Source organism: Mustelus asterias, unplaced genomic scaffold (assembly GCF_964213995.1).
Source record: "Mustelus asterias unplaced genomic scaffold, sMusAst1.hap1.1 HAP1_SCAFFOLD_396, whole genome shotgun sequence".
NCBI lineage: Eukaryota > Metazoa > Chordata > Chondrichthyes > Carcharhiniformes > Triakidae > Mustelus > Mustelus asterias.
The window spans coordinates 176,630-192,521 of NW_027590351.1; positions in this window are offsets into that span (position 1 = coordinate 176,630).

The window sequence follows — 15,892 nt, forward strand, 5'->3', positions numbered from 1 at the left end:
GAGGCACTTTTACTGTAGCAGCCAGCATACGGGGGTTGCAGGACTGCTAGACAGAAAAATGGCAGACCACGTTGTTAAGGGAGAAACTGCAGTAGCTCTCATTTTGAAGTATCTGTTAGCCAGAGAAGCGATTGTTGCAAAGATGAAACGGAACGGGTGGAACGCATCACAAACTTTAGAAGATCAAAGAAAGTGGGTAGACGGAGTTAAACGGGACAAAACAAAAGTAATGGGAGTAATATTAGTGACCCAGTTAGCTGGACTAATTGAGGAAGTAAATGCCTCAATGGAGGAGAGACACAAAGAGACAGAACAAATTAAAGTATTACAGGAGAGAGTGAGGGAATTAGAACACAGAAGACACACTGCGGAGATAACGCAGAGATCAGAGGAAACGGACCCTCGGCGCCCATACGAGTCAGTGCAGAAACATACAGCCACTCCAGCATCAGAAGAAAACGTAGAAAATTATAATCTAGCGCCAGTCACGAGAGGAGGGACGTTAGCACAACCAAAGGCCACCTATAAGCCTTTTACGCCAGGGGAAAGGCAGCAGATGGATAGGAGAGATCTTAGTTTTTGTATTTCAGTGTGTTTGTGAGATCTGGTAGCTTGTCGAATGTAGGTGGTTGTTGTTGTAATTAGATTGAGAGCAGGGAGCTCTTTGTTCCTGTGGAATGTTTGCTACAGGCAGTGGGTGCAGTACATTGCACCTTGGTTTAGCCTCAGGGGGCTGGGAGAGTGTTAAAACTGTTAAAGATTAAAGTGATAGGATTTCTTGAATTTACTTCTGTTTTGAGTTAATTACAGTTTGGAAGAAAGAAGAATAAAAGCGATTGTCTTAATCAATGTTCTGTATTCTCTTTGAATGTTTTACACTCATCCCAGTCTGAAATGATAAGTTTGAATGAAAAAGGATGTACTGTGGAATGACTTTTGGAAGCTTCCATGTGTGTGTGTTTAAACAAAGTGGTTGCGTGGATGCTTTGTTGTTGTTTTTAATGTTAAGAAAGGATTTAAACCTTGGAAGGAAGCATGTGCTCTTTCCTTTGTCTTGAAGTAGAAATTATAGGAGTTAGTTGAGGAGTTAAGAGAAGAAAATAAGTTATTTTGTGGAAAGGTAGAAAAGCAGGAACAAAAGACTGAGGTCTATGAATTAGTTTAAAGTATATCAAGTCAGTGAAATACAGTATTAATCGCAGAATATCGCGATTTGCGAACGTCAGATAGTTTAGTATTCTGAACTAGTTAAAATTATGTACTGCCGTCGGAATTTCATGAGCCATCAAGGTTCAAGGTTTGCCAAATATAAAAGCACTGCAAAGCTTAAAACCTAGCCAGTTAAGAAACCAAAATGTTCCTAATCAAATAACTGGTATGTATTGTACCTGCTTTGATTTTGATTCGGCGCCTGTTACTTTTCCTAGAGTGCGGGGGTTTCGATCTGGAGCTCAGTTTAAAAAAAAGAAACGGCTTAAATTAAAAGGGTTTGGATATCACGGGTACGATGTGTAAAGTGGTATGATACAACTGCCGCTTGATTATTTTTATTATACAGTATAGCACTGCCATATAGACACAAGAATAACATCAAATCCTGAAAAGCCTTAACCAACTTTGTATGATATATTCATATACTCTATTGGGCATTGATAAAGACATAATTATTTTGTGAAGTACTGTGGTGTAGCGCTTGCACGCAAACAGATGATCAAATTGGAGATAGTGTAAGAGTACTCATATAAAGATCGGAACTGTATGGCATGTGATTTTAATGGGGAAAGCGATGTCTTTTGATAAGACTACATACAAATGAATGGATGTATCCGACAATACATCCGAGACCTTAGCACCCAATTGAAGGGGATGCGCCGGTCCGTAATTTCTAATCAGGCACAGGTCGACGCAGAGGGGGACTCAGAAATATTACCAGAAGTCCCAAAAGCCGGGAGCCGGGTATTAACAAAAGTGCTTCCTGCAAAACCAGGATTTGCCCCAAGATGGCACGGACCTTACGAGGTCATTATTAGCGGAGATACCTGTGCCTGTATAGATATAAGGGGACAGGGGGTCTGGAAACACGGGACCCAATTAAAACTATATGAGGACAAATGAACTAAAAAAAATACCGTTTTGCTCATTCAACTTCCACAGGAACCAGGACCAGATCTACTATCAAGACGTCGGAACCAACTACCTTTAATTTGATTGCCTGTTTATTTTCTGTATATACTGTAATTGTAAAATACTGTTGAAAAAAAAGAGCGATATGGGAACAGGGACATATCTGATAATAACCCTGACCATTGTAAATACACTCCAACATATGGGGGTTAGGGGAGCAGAACCACCAATCATGGAAGGAAACCTATTCCTGAAAACACACATCCAGATCTATGGGAATAGGACCGCTTGTTACCCCTCAGCGCGATCAGTAAACTCCCTATTCATCGCAACACCAGGGTGGCTCCCACAAGAGTTATTCACTATTGACACATCGGGGGCACCCTGCAAAGAACATATTGGGTACTTTAAGCAAGGGATACAAGGAAGGTGTGTAGAGCTCACTGAGCCGGGAATTCTAAGGGGGACGGGACCCCAACCGGAGGAGACACATGGGAACTACCCACAATGTTTTAAGGGAGAGGGATGGGGGTGCGTGCATGCCTTTGTCCCTAAAAATGATTCGTGCGCTGAGGCACATTGTGCTCTCCAGGAGTGCCGGGTCTGGGAAGGACACTTCACTTGTGACTGCAAGCAACAAAAATGCATTGCAGTCACCGCGGGTAGGCAGCTTATGTGTGGCAAGTGCAACAGCACCCACGTAGGCTCAGCCTCAGGGACATATCCATTTGATTCTCACCAAGAGGTACAATCAAGTGGACAGTCCAGGGGGAGGGAAGGTTCCACAAGATGGGGCCATGCGGTCAAACGACCCCGGGGTAATGCATGTTATCGGGTTAAAGACGGGTACGTGTTTTTATTTAAAAATGTATATATGACGGCCACAGACAGGCCTCCAAGGTTCTTTTCCGTAGGGACAATCAGACCTCTCACGGTTCCATGCCCAAGCGAAGGGCATGTCCAGAAACGCATAGTGACCAGGGCCATCAGCGCAGAATTTTGCTCCGACTGGCAGGCCCCTGTCACACTAGGGTCTTCTTTAGGATATGGATTTCTGGGGACACTATCCCTGGGAGGCGCCGCAGGGGTGATCAGTGCCAGTAATAGGAACTTCTTCATATGTGGACTGACCATTTTAGGAAACAACACCCTACAAGCATTAGGCGCAATTGACCAAGAACTCGCAGAACTCAGACTATACACACAACAAACGAGATATGCGGTGGACTATCAGCTAGCCAGACAAGGGGGGGTATGCACCATCATCAAGGAAAAATGCATCACATACGTACACGACGAGACACTAAACATAACAGCAGCCATGTCCGGGATACAAAAGCAATTGGATAACTTTAAACAGGGGTTAACAGGGACTGATGGGTGGTTAGGATGGCTGTTTAACACAGTTTGGGGAGCATATATTATGAAGGGATTAATCCTAGTAGTAGCCATCCTGTTCACACTCTGCCTTGGCCTAACCTGTATTAAAGTGATATGTGCAAATATTACATCAAGAATGCTACCCACTGCCAGTATCCAGATGCAAGAACTTAACAACGACACAGAAGAGGAGGAACAACGGCAAGGACAACAGCTGTACAAATCACAGTTCCTCTGAAGGTCGTCCATGGGGGGTCAGCCATGAATGGCACCCCCTGGACGAGAGGAGGGACTGAAGGAGGAAATTTTCCAGAAAACCATATTTGTATCATCAAACATATTTTTATTGGACTAATTGGCACCACTCATAACGGGCCAACAATGCAGAGGGGCACCCCCGGATGGATATTCGATCGGGTCCCCCCCCTGCACAGCTGAGAGACTCACGAATTTCAGAAACTACGGAAGATCCCTAATCTGCCTAGCAACAGCACGTAGCTGCATTTTTAAACTGGCCAAGGCAGACATAAAAATCTGATAAACTAAGAGATAAGGATAAAAGGTTAAGAATGAAATACCCCAGACACCCAACAGGACAGGATGACATTAACACTCAATCTCACAAGCAGGAAACACAGACACGGAACAATGGGATCAATTTAAATAAGAGGACACATAGAGATGGTAATGGAAAACGCATTTAGACACCGGGGCAGGACCAAGTAATCCCATTAACACGAACACACACCATACAAATGCTAATCCATGAAACTTCCTAGGGACTTTTGAAACTGACAGACCACTTTATACATTGTGTAAAAAAAGGCATAATCAAATGTTCCCGCGCGAATTTTGGATCCCTATAAAGATCCAGAGCTGATGTGATTTAATGGAGATCAACGTGGCCAAGCCACTGTTTCTGAGCTGGCTACGGGGGTCTCCCTGGGATCCCAGTAATTGTACAATAAAGACACGCTTTGAACCTTGATTTGCGACTCAACTTCTATTCTGCACTGGTAAGGGATATTTCCCTACAACACCATCTTACCCATGTAACTGTCCAAATGCTACAAAATTGCACCCACCTCTAATGCTACCTGTGGCAGTTTGTTCCAGACACTCGCCACTGTTTGCGGGGAAAAAATTGCCCCTCTGGGCTCTTCTGTATTTCTCCCCTTCAACAGGACGTCCCAACTGGGCCTGATGAAATGTATCCTAGGATTCTGTGGGAGGCAAGGGATGAGATTGCAGAGCCTTTTGCGTTGATCTTTGGGTCCTCGCTGTCCACGGGGATGGTGCCAGACGACTGGAGAATGGCGAATGTTGTTCCTCTGTTTAAGAAAGGGAATAGAAATGACCCTGGTAATTATAGGCCGGTTAGTCTTACTTCGGTGGTTGGTAAATTGATGGAAAGGGTCCTTAGGGATGGGATTTACGACCATTTAGAAAGATGCGGATTAATCCGAGATAGTCAGCACGGATTCGTGAAGGGCAAGTCGTGCCTCACAAATTTGATAGAATTTTTTGAGGAGCTAACTAAGTGTGTTGATGAAGGTAGGGCAGTTGATGTCATATACATGGATTTTAGTAAGGCGTTTGATAAGGTCCCCCATGGTCGGCTTATGATGAAAGTGAGGAAGTGTGGGATAGAGGGAAAGTTGGCCGATTGGATAGGTAACTGGCTGTCTGACTGAAGACAGAGGGTGGTGGTCGATGGAAAATTTTCGGATTGGAGACAGGTTGCTAGCGGTGTGCCACAGGGATCAGTGCTTGGTCCTCTGCTCTTTGTGATTTTTATTAATGACTTGGAGGAGGGGGCTGAAGGGTGGATCAGTAAATTTGCTGATGACACCAAGATTGGTGGCAGAGTGGATGAGGTGGAGGGCTGTTGTAGGCTGCAAAGAGACATAGATAGGATGCAAAACTGGGCTGAAAAATGGCAAATGGAGTTTAACCCTGATAAATGTGAGGTGATTCATTTTGGTAGGACTAATTTAAATGTGGATTACAGGGTCAAAGGTAGGGTTCTGAAGACTGTGGAGGAACAGAGAGATCTTGGGGTCCATATCCACAGATCTCTAAAGGTTGCCAGTCAAGTGGATAGAGCTGTGAAGAAGGCCTATAGTGTGTTAGCTTTTATTAACAGGGGGTTGGAGTTTAAGAGCCGTGGGGTTATGCTGCAACTGTACAGGACCTTGGTGAGACCACATTTGGAATATTGTGTGCAGTTCTGGTCACCTCACTATAAGAAGGATGTGGAAGCGCTGGAAAGAGTGCAGAGGAGATTTACCAGGATGCTGCCTGGTTTGGAGGGTAGGTCATATGAGGAAAGGTTGAGGGAGCTAGGGCTGTTCTCTCTGGAGCGGAGGAGGCTGAGGGGAGACTTAATAGAGGTGTATAAAATGATGAAGGGGATAGATAGAGTGAACGTTCAAAGACTATTTCCTCGGGTGGATGGAGCTATTACAAGGGGGCATAACTATAGGGTTCGTGGTGGGAGATACAGGACGGATATCAGAGGTAGGTTCTTTACGCAGAGAGTGGTTGGGGTGTGGAATGGACTGCCTGCAGTGATAGTGGAGTCAGACACTTTTTAGAAACATTTAAGCGGTTATTGGATAGGCACATGGAGCACACCAGGATGATAGGGAGTGGGATAGCTTGATCTTGGTTTCAGATAAAGCTCGGCACAACATCGTGGGCCGAAGGGCCTGTTCTGTGCTGTACTGTTCTATGTCTATGTCTAACTCCTGGATTCAATGTTCTGACCAATGAAACCAAGCGTGCTGAATGCCTTCACCACTCTGTCCACCTGTGACTCCACTTTCAAGGAGCTATGAACCTGTATCCATAGATCTTTGTTCTATAACTCCCCCCAATGCCCTAACATTAACCAAGTACGTACTGCCCTGGTTCGATCAACCAAAATACACCACCTCACATTTATCTAAATTAAACTCCATCTGCCATTCGTCAGCCCATTGGCCCAATTGATCAAGATTCAGTTGCAATCCGAGATAATCTTCAGTGTCCACTATGCCACCAATCTTGGTATCATCTGCAAACCTAGTACACCTGCCTCAATTTCCATCCAAATCATCAATAGAAATGGGAAAGAAGTGGACCCAGTGTATGAATGACATCACCTGCACTTCCCTCATCCACACTCAATTTCAAAAAATTCTATCAAATTAGTTCAAAATGACCTCCCTGTGACAAAGCCATGCTGACAATCCCAAATTAACCTATCCTTTCCAATTAGATAGTAATTTTCTCCAGTAGTTTTCCTGGCACTGACGTGAGACTCTCAGGTCTGTAATTTCCTGGTTCATCTCTCCCACCCTTCTCAAAATGGACCCACATTAGCCATTCCCCAATCCTCTGGCACTTCCCCTGTCGAGCTGGTGTATGAGGTGGTTGGGAAGTGAGAGGTGTGACGGCAAAGTCTCTGTGTCGTTGGTGTTATAGGTCAACCTATAACACTTCCCCTGTGGACAGAGTGGAATTTAAACATTTGTGTCAGAGCCCCTGCAATTTCCTGCCTCGCCTCCCACAGCAGCCTGGGATGCAATTCATCCGGGCCTGGGGATTTGTCCAATTGTATACCAGTCAAAGCCTCCAATACTTCCTCACTTCCAATGTCAAACTGCTCAAGCTCCTCAGTCCCTTTTCCTGAGTGAAGATGAGAAGTATTCAGTTAACACTCTTCCAATGTCTTGAGGTTTCACACACACACATTGCCCCCTTGGTCCCTAATCAGCCCTGCACTTACCCTGGTTACCCTCTTCCCCTTAATATATTTATAGAATATCTTGGAATTCTCCATCTTGTTCACGTCCTCTTTCATGCCCCATTTTTGTTCATCTAATTACTTTCTTAAGGTCCCTCTTGCCTTTCTAAATGTTCTGTATTGTTAACCATTTGTCACCTGCCATCGATCCTGCCTCGCTCCCTATCACAGACCTTCCCTTCTGTTCCTTTTACCAAGTGACTCCTAACTTTACAATCTGAGAATGCTGGAAATACTCGGACATGATTGAGATAGAACCATAGAAAATTACAGCTCAGAAACAGGCCTTTTGGCCCTTCTTGTCTGTGCCGAACCATTTTATGCCTAGTCCCACTGACCTGCACTTGGACCATATCCCTCCACACCCCTCTCATCCATGAACCCGTCCAAGAAGGGGCTTGCAGCTCCGAAAGCTTGTGTGGCTTTTGCTACCAAATAAACCTGTTGGACTTTAACCTGGTGTTGTTAAACATCTTACTGTGTTTACCCCAGTCCAACGCCGGCATCTCCACATCAGTTCTTCCATTGAGCCAGTGTCTTATCCAATTTACTACCTCCCCATGTATACCTAGCGACTGAACCTTCCTAACTAACATCCCATGAGGGACCTTGTCAAAGGCCTTGCTGAAATCCAGGTAGACAACATCCACCGCCTTCCCTTCATCCACTTTCCTGGTAACCTCCTCGAAAAACTCTCATAGATTGGTCAAACATGACCTACCACGCACAAAGCCATGTTGACTCTCCCTAATAAGTCCCTGTCTCTCCAAATATTTGTAGATCCTATCCCTTATCACACCTTCCAATAACTTGCCAACCACCGACGTCAAACTTACTGGCCTATAATTTCCCGGAGTTCTTTTGGAACCTTTTTTAAACAACGGGACAACATGAGCCACCCTCCAATCATCTGGCACCTCCCCCGTGAATACTGACATTTTAAATATGTCTGCCAGGGCCCCTGCAAGTTCAACACTAGCTTCCCTCAAGGTCCGTGGGAATAACCTGTCCGGTCCTGGGGATTTATCCAATCTGATTTGCCTCAAGACAGCGAGCACCTCCTCCCCTTTAATCTGTAAAGGTTCCATGGCCTCCCTACCAGTTTGCCCTATTTCCGTAGACTCCATGCCCGTTTCCTCAGTAAATACGGATGCAAAAAAACCATTTAGTATCTCCCCATCTCTTTTGGTTCCATACACAGTCTACCACTCTGGTCTTCAAGAGGACCAATTTTATCCCTCACTATCCTTTTGCTCCTAACATACCTATAGAAGCTCTTTGGATTTTCCTTCACTCTGTCTGCCAAAGCAACCTCATGTCTTCTTTTAGCCCTCCTGATTTCCCTCTTAAGTAGCTTCTTGCACTTTTTATACTCCTCGAGCATCTGATCTGTTCCTTGCTGCCTGTACATTTCATACAACTCTCTCTTCCTCTTAATCAGTGTTACAATCTCCCTCGAGAACCAAGGTTCCTTATTCCTATTTACTTTGCCTTTAATCCTGACAGGAACATACAAACTCTGCACTCTCAAAAATTTCTCCTTTGAAGGCCTCCCACTTTCAATTAACATCCTTACCAGAGAACAGCCTGTGCCAATCCACACTTCCCAGATCCCTTCTCATTTCATCAAATTTGGTCTTTTTCCAGTTCAGAACTTCAACCCGAGGACCAGATCTATCCTTATCCACGATCAGGTTGAAACTAATGTAAAATGATGAGAGGCAGAGAGAGCAGACAGGAAGAAAGCTTTCCCCTTGGTGGAGGGATCAATGAGCAGGGGGCAGAGATTGAAGGGAAGGGGCAGGGGGTTTAGAGGGGATGTGAGGGAAAACTGTTTGACCCAGAGGGTGCTGGGAGTCTGGAACTCACTGCCTGAAAGGGTGGTGGAGGCAGAGACCCTCATAACATTTGAGAAGTATTTCGATGTGCCCTTATGGTGCCAAGGCAATGGGCCAAGTGCTGGGAAATGGGATTGGAGTAGTTAGGTGTCTTGACTTTGACTGGCACAGATGTGATGGGCCAAAGGGCCTTTTTCTGAACAGGAATTACTCATTGAAAGGAACCAGGTCTGGTCGGGTCTGTGGAGTGAGAAACAAAGAATCTTCCAGCTGGATGATCTTTGATCCGAGCTGGAAAAGTCAGAGATGTAACAGATGGGAAACAAGCGCAGAGGCGGAGGGAGGGGAGTGAGGGGACAAAGGGGAAGGACTGCGATAGGTTTGCTAATATACAGGCCTGTTTCAAAAACCGACAAGCCCTTAGCTACAGACCATTCGGGTTCTATTCAGTGGTGTGGAAGATTCTAGAAGTGATAATTTGTGACACAGACAGAGGTGGTGACCGACTCCTTCCCCCAGAGTTTGGGTAAAGTTTGGAAATCTCTCCCCACCCACCCGGGAGAGGCTGTGGGAGTTCACAGGCTGAAGGCTGTGAGAAGCTTTGTGAATGGACAGGGAGCCCAGGTGATGCGCGTTATCACACACGAGGCTTGAGATGCTCAGGAAATAAAGACTTTTATTTGCTGTAACAACGACGCTACTAATTATATACACGATCCCAGACTGAGGGGTCCCAGACAGAGCAGAGATCTTTATACCTCTCCCAGGAGGCGGAGCCCGACTGGGATGTACCACAATAACTATAATACAAGGTGTAACAGCCCAACCCTAACCCCAACAGCAACAAGTAGAACAACCCATCCCTAACCCCAACAGCAACATATATACATACTTGTAGTACTGGCCAGACCCTGGCTCAGTACTATCTAGTGGGAACCAACGATGGTTCACCACATTCACCCCTCCTTTGAAGACAAAGGCCGGCGGGGTACAAAAAAAACAGAATAATTTGTCATCAGTCTATAAGTTCAGACGGTCAGGGGGACCGCACCATCGTTGTGACCTCCTCAATACCGGCGGTGACACCGGAGTAGGCACTCGCGGTGGCGTTCTCCCCAAGGCGATGTCCAACTGTTCCTCCACAGACTCACGGGCCGGTTGACCCTGAGGTGATGGTAATCCATGGAGTTCCGACACGCCCTGAAGTGGCGACCATCCTCTGGACTCAGGCAAGCTGTACATGGGAGTAAAAGGGTTAAGTAATGGTCCCGATGCTGCCCGCACCGTGTCCGGAGGGGAAACAAGAGTTATGGGGTTTGTAACAGGGGGTATGGGAGCGACAGGGGTTTCTACGTCCCCTGCTGGCGCCAGGTCTTGGATCGAGACCGTGTCCTCTCGCCCGTCAGGGGATGCCACATAGGCATATTGAGGGTTGGCGTGGAGGAGATGGACCTGTTCGACCAACGGGTCGGACTTGCGGGCCCTTACATGTCGCCGCAGGAGGACAGGTCCTGAGTACGTCAACCAAGACGGTAATGAGGTCCCAGAGGAAGACTTCTGAGGGAATGAAAACAGCCTCTCATGGGGAGTAGCGTTGGTTGCCGTACACAGGAGTGAGCGTATGGAATGGAGCGCATCAGGGAGCACCTCTTGCCAACAGGAGACTGGAAGGCTTTTTGACTTCAACGCCAGTAAGACAGCCTTCCAGACTGTAGCATTCTCACGTTCCACCTGTCCATTACCCCTAGGGTTGTAGCTCGTGGTTCTACTAGAGGCAATCCCGTATGAGAGCAGGTAGTGCCTCAAGTCATCGCTCATGAACGACGAGCCCCTGTCGCTGTGAATGTAGCTGGGGTACCCGAACAGGGTAAAAAGATCACGGAATGCCTTGATAACCGTGGCAGCGGATGTATCAGAGCAGGGAATAACAAAAGGGAATCTCGAGTACTCATCAATGATGTTGAGGAAGTACACATTCCGATCTGTTGAGGGAAGGGGGCCCTTAAAATCGACACTCGGTCTTTCGAAGGGACGAGTGGCCTTGACTAATTGTGCCCGGTCAGGTCGGTAAAAGTGCGGTTTGCATTCAGCGCAAAGCCGACAGCTTCTTGTTATGGACCTGACATCCTCCACCGAGTAGGGCAGATTGTGGGCTTTTATAAAGTGGTAGAGCCGAGTGACCCCAGGATGGCATAGGTCATTATGGAGAGCCTGTAAACGGTCCTCCTGTATACTGGCGCATGTTCCACGCGAGAGGGCATCCGAGTGCTCATTGAGTTTCCCTGGACGATACATGATGTCATAGTTATAGGTGGAGAGTTCAATTCTCCACCGCAAGATCTTGTCGTTCTTGATCTTGCCCCTCAGCGTGTTATTAAACATGAACGCCACGGACCGCTGGTCCGTGATCAGGGTGAACCGTTTTCCCGCCAAGTAATGGCGCCAGTGCCTGACGGCCTCCACAATGGCCTAGGCCTCCTTTTCCACCGCTGAATGCCTAATTTCGGGGCCTTGGAGGGTGCGGGAAAAAAAGGCGACGGGCCTGCCCACCTGGTTAAGTGTGGCGGCCAGGGCGAAATCAGATGCATCGCTCTCCACCTGAAAGGGGATGGACTCATCAACAGCATGCATCGTAGCTTTCACGATGTCGGCTTTTAGTTTATCAAAGGCAAATCGGGCCTCTGGTGTTAGGGGAAAAGAAGTGGACTTAATGAGCGGACGGGCTTTGTCCGCGTAATTGGGAACCCACTGTGCATAATAAGAGAAGAAGCCTAAGCATCTTCTCAGTGCTTTTGCACTAGTGGGCAGGGGAAGTTCAAATAGGGGACGCATACGGTCTGGATCAGGGCCAATGACCCCGTTTTCCACCACGTATCCGAGGATGGCTAAACGGCGCGTACGAAACACCCACTTCTCCCTGTTGTAGGTCAGGTTCAGGCGAGATGCAGTGCGTAGGAAATTCAGGAGATTTGTGTCGTGGTCCTGCTGGTCATGGCCGCAGATGGTGACGTTATCCAGGTACGGGAAGGTAGCCCGCAGCCCGTTCTGGTCCACCATTCGGTCCATAGCACGCTGGAAGACCGAGACCCCATTGGTGACACCAAAGGGAACCCTGAGAAAATGATACAAGCGACCATCCGCCTCAAAAGCCGTGTATTGTCGGTCCTCTGGGTGAATGGGGAGTTGGTGGTAGGCAGACTTGAGGTCTATGGTGGAGAACACCCGGTACTGTGCAATCTAATTGACCATGTCAGATATGCGCGGGAGGGGATACGCATCCAGCTGCGTGTATCTATTAATGGTCTGACTATAGTCAATGACCATCCGGGGTTTGTTCCCACTCTTGACCACCATGACCTGCGCTCTCCACGGACTAGCGCTAGGTTGTATGATCCTTTCCGTGAGAAGCCGCTGAACTTCAGATCGAATGAAGATCTGATCCTCAGCGCTGTAATGCCTACTCTTAGTCGCAATGGGCTTGCAGCCTGGCATAAGATTCTGGAACAGGGAGGGTGTGGTAATCTTCAGCGTCGAGAGGCTACAGGCCTCTCGCGCTGGGCAATTTGTGTTGGGCAATTTGGAGGCTGGTGTTCTCCCACTGAAAGCGAAGGGAGTGGCCCACCGTACTGTAGGGTTACACTCCTCAAGTGGACCATGAAGTTTAGTCCGAGAAGTATTGGCACGCAAAGGTGCGGCAACACCAGGAGCTTGAAACGCTCGTAAACTGTGCCTTGCACCGTTAAAGTTACCATGCAACTCCCTAGCACGGTGACAGACCGGGACCTTGATGCCATAGAAATTGTCTGTTTGACAGGTTGAATCCGGAGTCCACACCGCTTCACAGCGTCTGGGTGGATAAAACTCTCAGTGCTCCTGCTGTCAAACAGACAATAAATCAAGTGGTCATTTACCTGAATGTCCATCATAGACTTGTCAAGTCTATGAGGCTTGGCCTGGTCCAGGATGATCGACGCCACCGTTGGTTCAGGAGCGCCGCTGCAGGCGGCTGAGATTGACGAGGATGACCCCTGCTGGTCGTTCGCGGTCGGTGCCGACCAACATGGCCATTCCCATAGGTGGCACGTGGGTGATGGCGCCAAACTCAGTGACCCCTGGTGGTCACACCTCTCCGACTCCGTCGACCGTAATGGCGTCATCCTGGCCTCGCACGTGGACGAAACCCTCGACAATGCCGACGACAAAGAACCGGGCTCCGAGGAATCGCAGGCCGCACTGCTGTTCCGAGAAGCAGATTTAGATCGGCACACTTTCGAATAGTGCCCCTTCTTACCGCAGGCGGAGCACAACACAGCTTTAGCGGGACACCGTTGCCGAGTATGCTTCGCTCCCCCTCAGAAGTAACACCGCGGGCTGCCCGGAGCTGCTGCCGTCGTCTGGCCTGAGTGTGAGCACGCCATCACGCAGCATTTCCAACCAGAGGGACAAGGAGGGATCAGCGACTGCTCCTGCCACGTTGTCTCCACGTGGTCTTCAGGATACAATACTTGGCTTTTGGAGGCCGTCTCCAACATATCCGCTAGTTCTATTGCCAGGGTGAGGTCAAGATTACCTTTCTCCAGTAGTTTGAGTCGGATATAAGATGATCCGACTCCCGCCACAAACGCATCTCGAGCGAGGTCGTTCATATTCTGGTCTGCCGACACTGCTTTGCAGTTACAGCCCCTGGCTAGCTGTAGGAGCTCGTTCGCGTATTCCTCCGTCGTTTCGCCGGACTGCTGTCGTCGAGTGGCTAAGAGGTAACGAGCGTGTATTTCGTTGGGCGGTTTAATATAACGCTTCTTAAGAAGCTCGAGGGCCTTTGTGTAGTCGGTGGCCGCACAGATCGCGAGGTAGACAGTGTCGCTTATCCTCGCATGGAGGACCCGGAGTCTGTCATCATCTGTGGTGACCGCTGCGGAGGCTGCCAGGTAGTCCTCAAAACATTTCAACCAGTGGTTGAAGGTGTTAGAGGCGCCCACCGCACGTGTTCAGGCTTCAGTATCTGCTCCATACTCTCTATATCGTTTTTTTTTTTTCCGACGAGAGTTTATTTACAGCAAATAAAATTGATGCGCGTTATCACACACGAGGCTTGAGATGCTCAGGAAATAAAGGCTTTTATTTGCTGTAACAACGAAGCTACTAATTATATACACGATCCCAGACTGAGGCGTCCCAGACAGAGCAGAGACCATTATACCTCTCCCAGGAGGCGGAGCCCGACTGGGATGTACCACAATAACTATAATACAAGGTGTAACAGCCCAACCCTAACCCCAACAGCAACAAGTAGAACAACCCATCCCTAACCCTAACAGCAACATATATACATACTTGTAGTACTGGCCAGACCCTGGCTCAGTACTATCTAGTGGGAACCAACGATGGTTCACCACACCAGGTTCGTGTGGAGATGATTGAAAGTGGAGTTGGTGCAACATCAGATCTGGATTGGTCCTGTTGCCGGGGGAGCAGAATCGAGGGGCTGAATGGCCTCCTCCTGCTACTATTGTTCATGTTCTGATGGAGTAACATGAATCTTCACTTGTGCAAATGCATGTTTATTAAATGAATCCAGCTGATAAGAGAAGAACGCGCTGGACTGACTTGCTGCAGTTGTTGATGCTGTAACAGAAAGTATTGCTGAGAGGAATAGAGTTAACGTGGTTTCCCAAAAGGGAGTAAATAAAATCCTGCATCACTGAGACGGAGCAACATTAAAACTCCTGCACCAACCGGGAGAGGAACAATATTGATACCAAACTGGCAAACTCCCAACTAAGAGGGAGCCGGAATGAAAGGCTGTTTTCCAGGGTTGGAGTTGAGTTAATTTTAGAGGATTCCTGTGTTCGGTGTCAATACACAAACTCCTTCTGCTCCAATTAATGACAAAAGGTAATTAGCATTGGCACCAAACAAACCATAGCCATGCCTGGCCAGAGAGAATCTAACCAGCGCCCCTTGACTTTCAATGGCATAGCCATCACTGAACAGCCTAATGCTGGATTAAAATGGAGCAGAAACTGAACTGGATTAGCCATATAAATGCTGTGGCTACAAGAGCAGGTCCGAGGCTAGGAATGCTGCAGATAGTAACTCACTTCCTGACTCACAAAAGTTTGACCATCATCTGGAAAGCACAAGTCAGGAGTGTGATAGGAAGCTCTACACGTTCCTGGATGAGCGCAGCTCCGACAACACTCAAGATATTCGCCAGATTTCAGGACAAAGCAATCCGCTTGATTGGCACCCCATCCACAAACATCCACTCCCTCCACCACCCACACACAGTGGTAGCAGTGTGTACCATCGACAAGATGTACTCCTGCACTCCCTCAGACAGCACCTTCCAACACAGGACCACTGGACCACGATCATCGAGAGGGGAAAGGGCAGCAGGTGCTCGGAACCCCCACCACCTGGATATTTCCACCCCCCCGCTGTCTGCCCGCCTGCTGGCTGGCCCCCACTGCCCCTTGCCTGCTGCCCGCCCCGCCCTGCACCCCACCCCCATGCCCTGCCCCCTGCCCCCACCCCCGTCCCCCCTCCACCCCCCGCCCCCGCCTCCCAACGCAAACCACTCACCATCCTGACTGGGAAAGATATCCCGTTCCTCCGCTGTTGCTGGGTGACAATGTGGAACACCCACCTTAACAGCACAATGGGCGCACTAACAGCACATGGACTACAGTGGTTCCAGAACGCAGCTCACTGTCACCTTTACAACGATAATAAATCTTGGCCGAGTTAACAACACCCA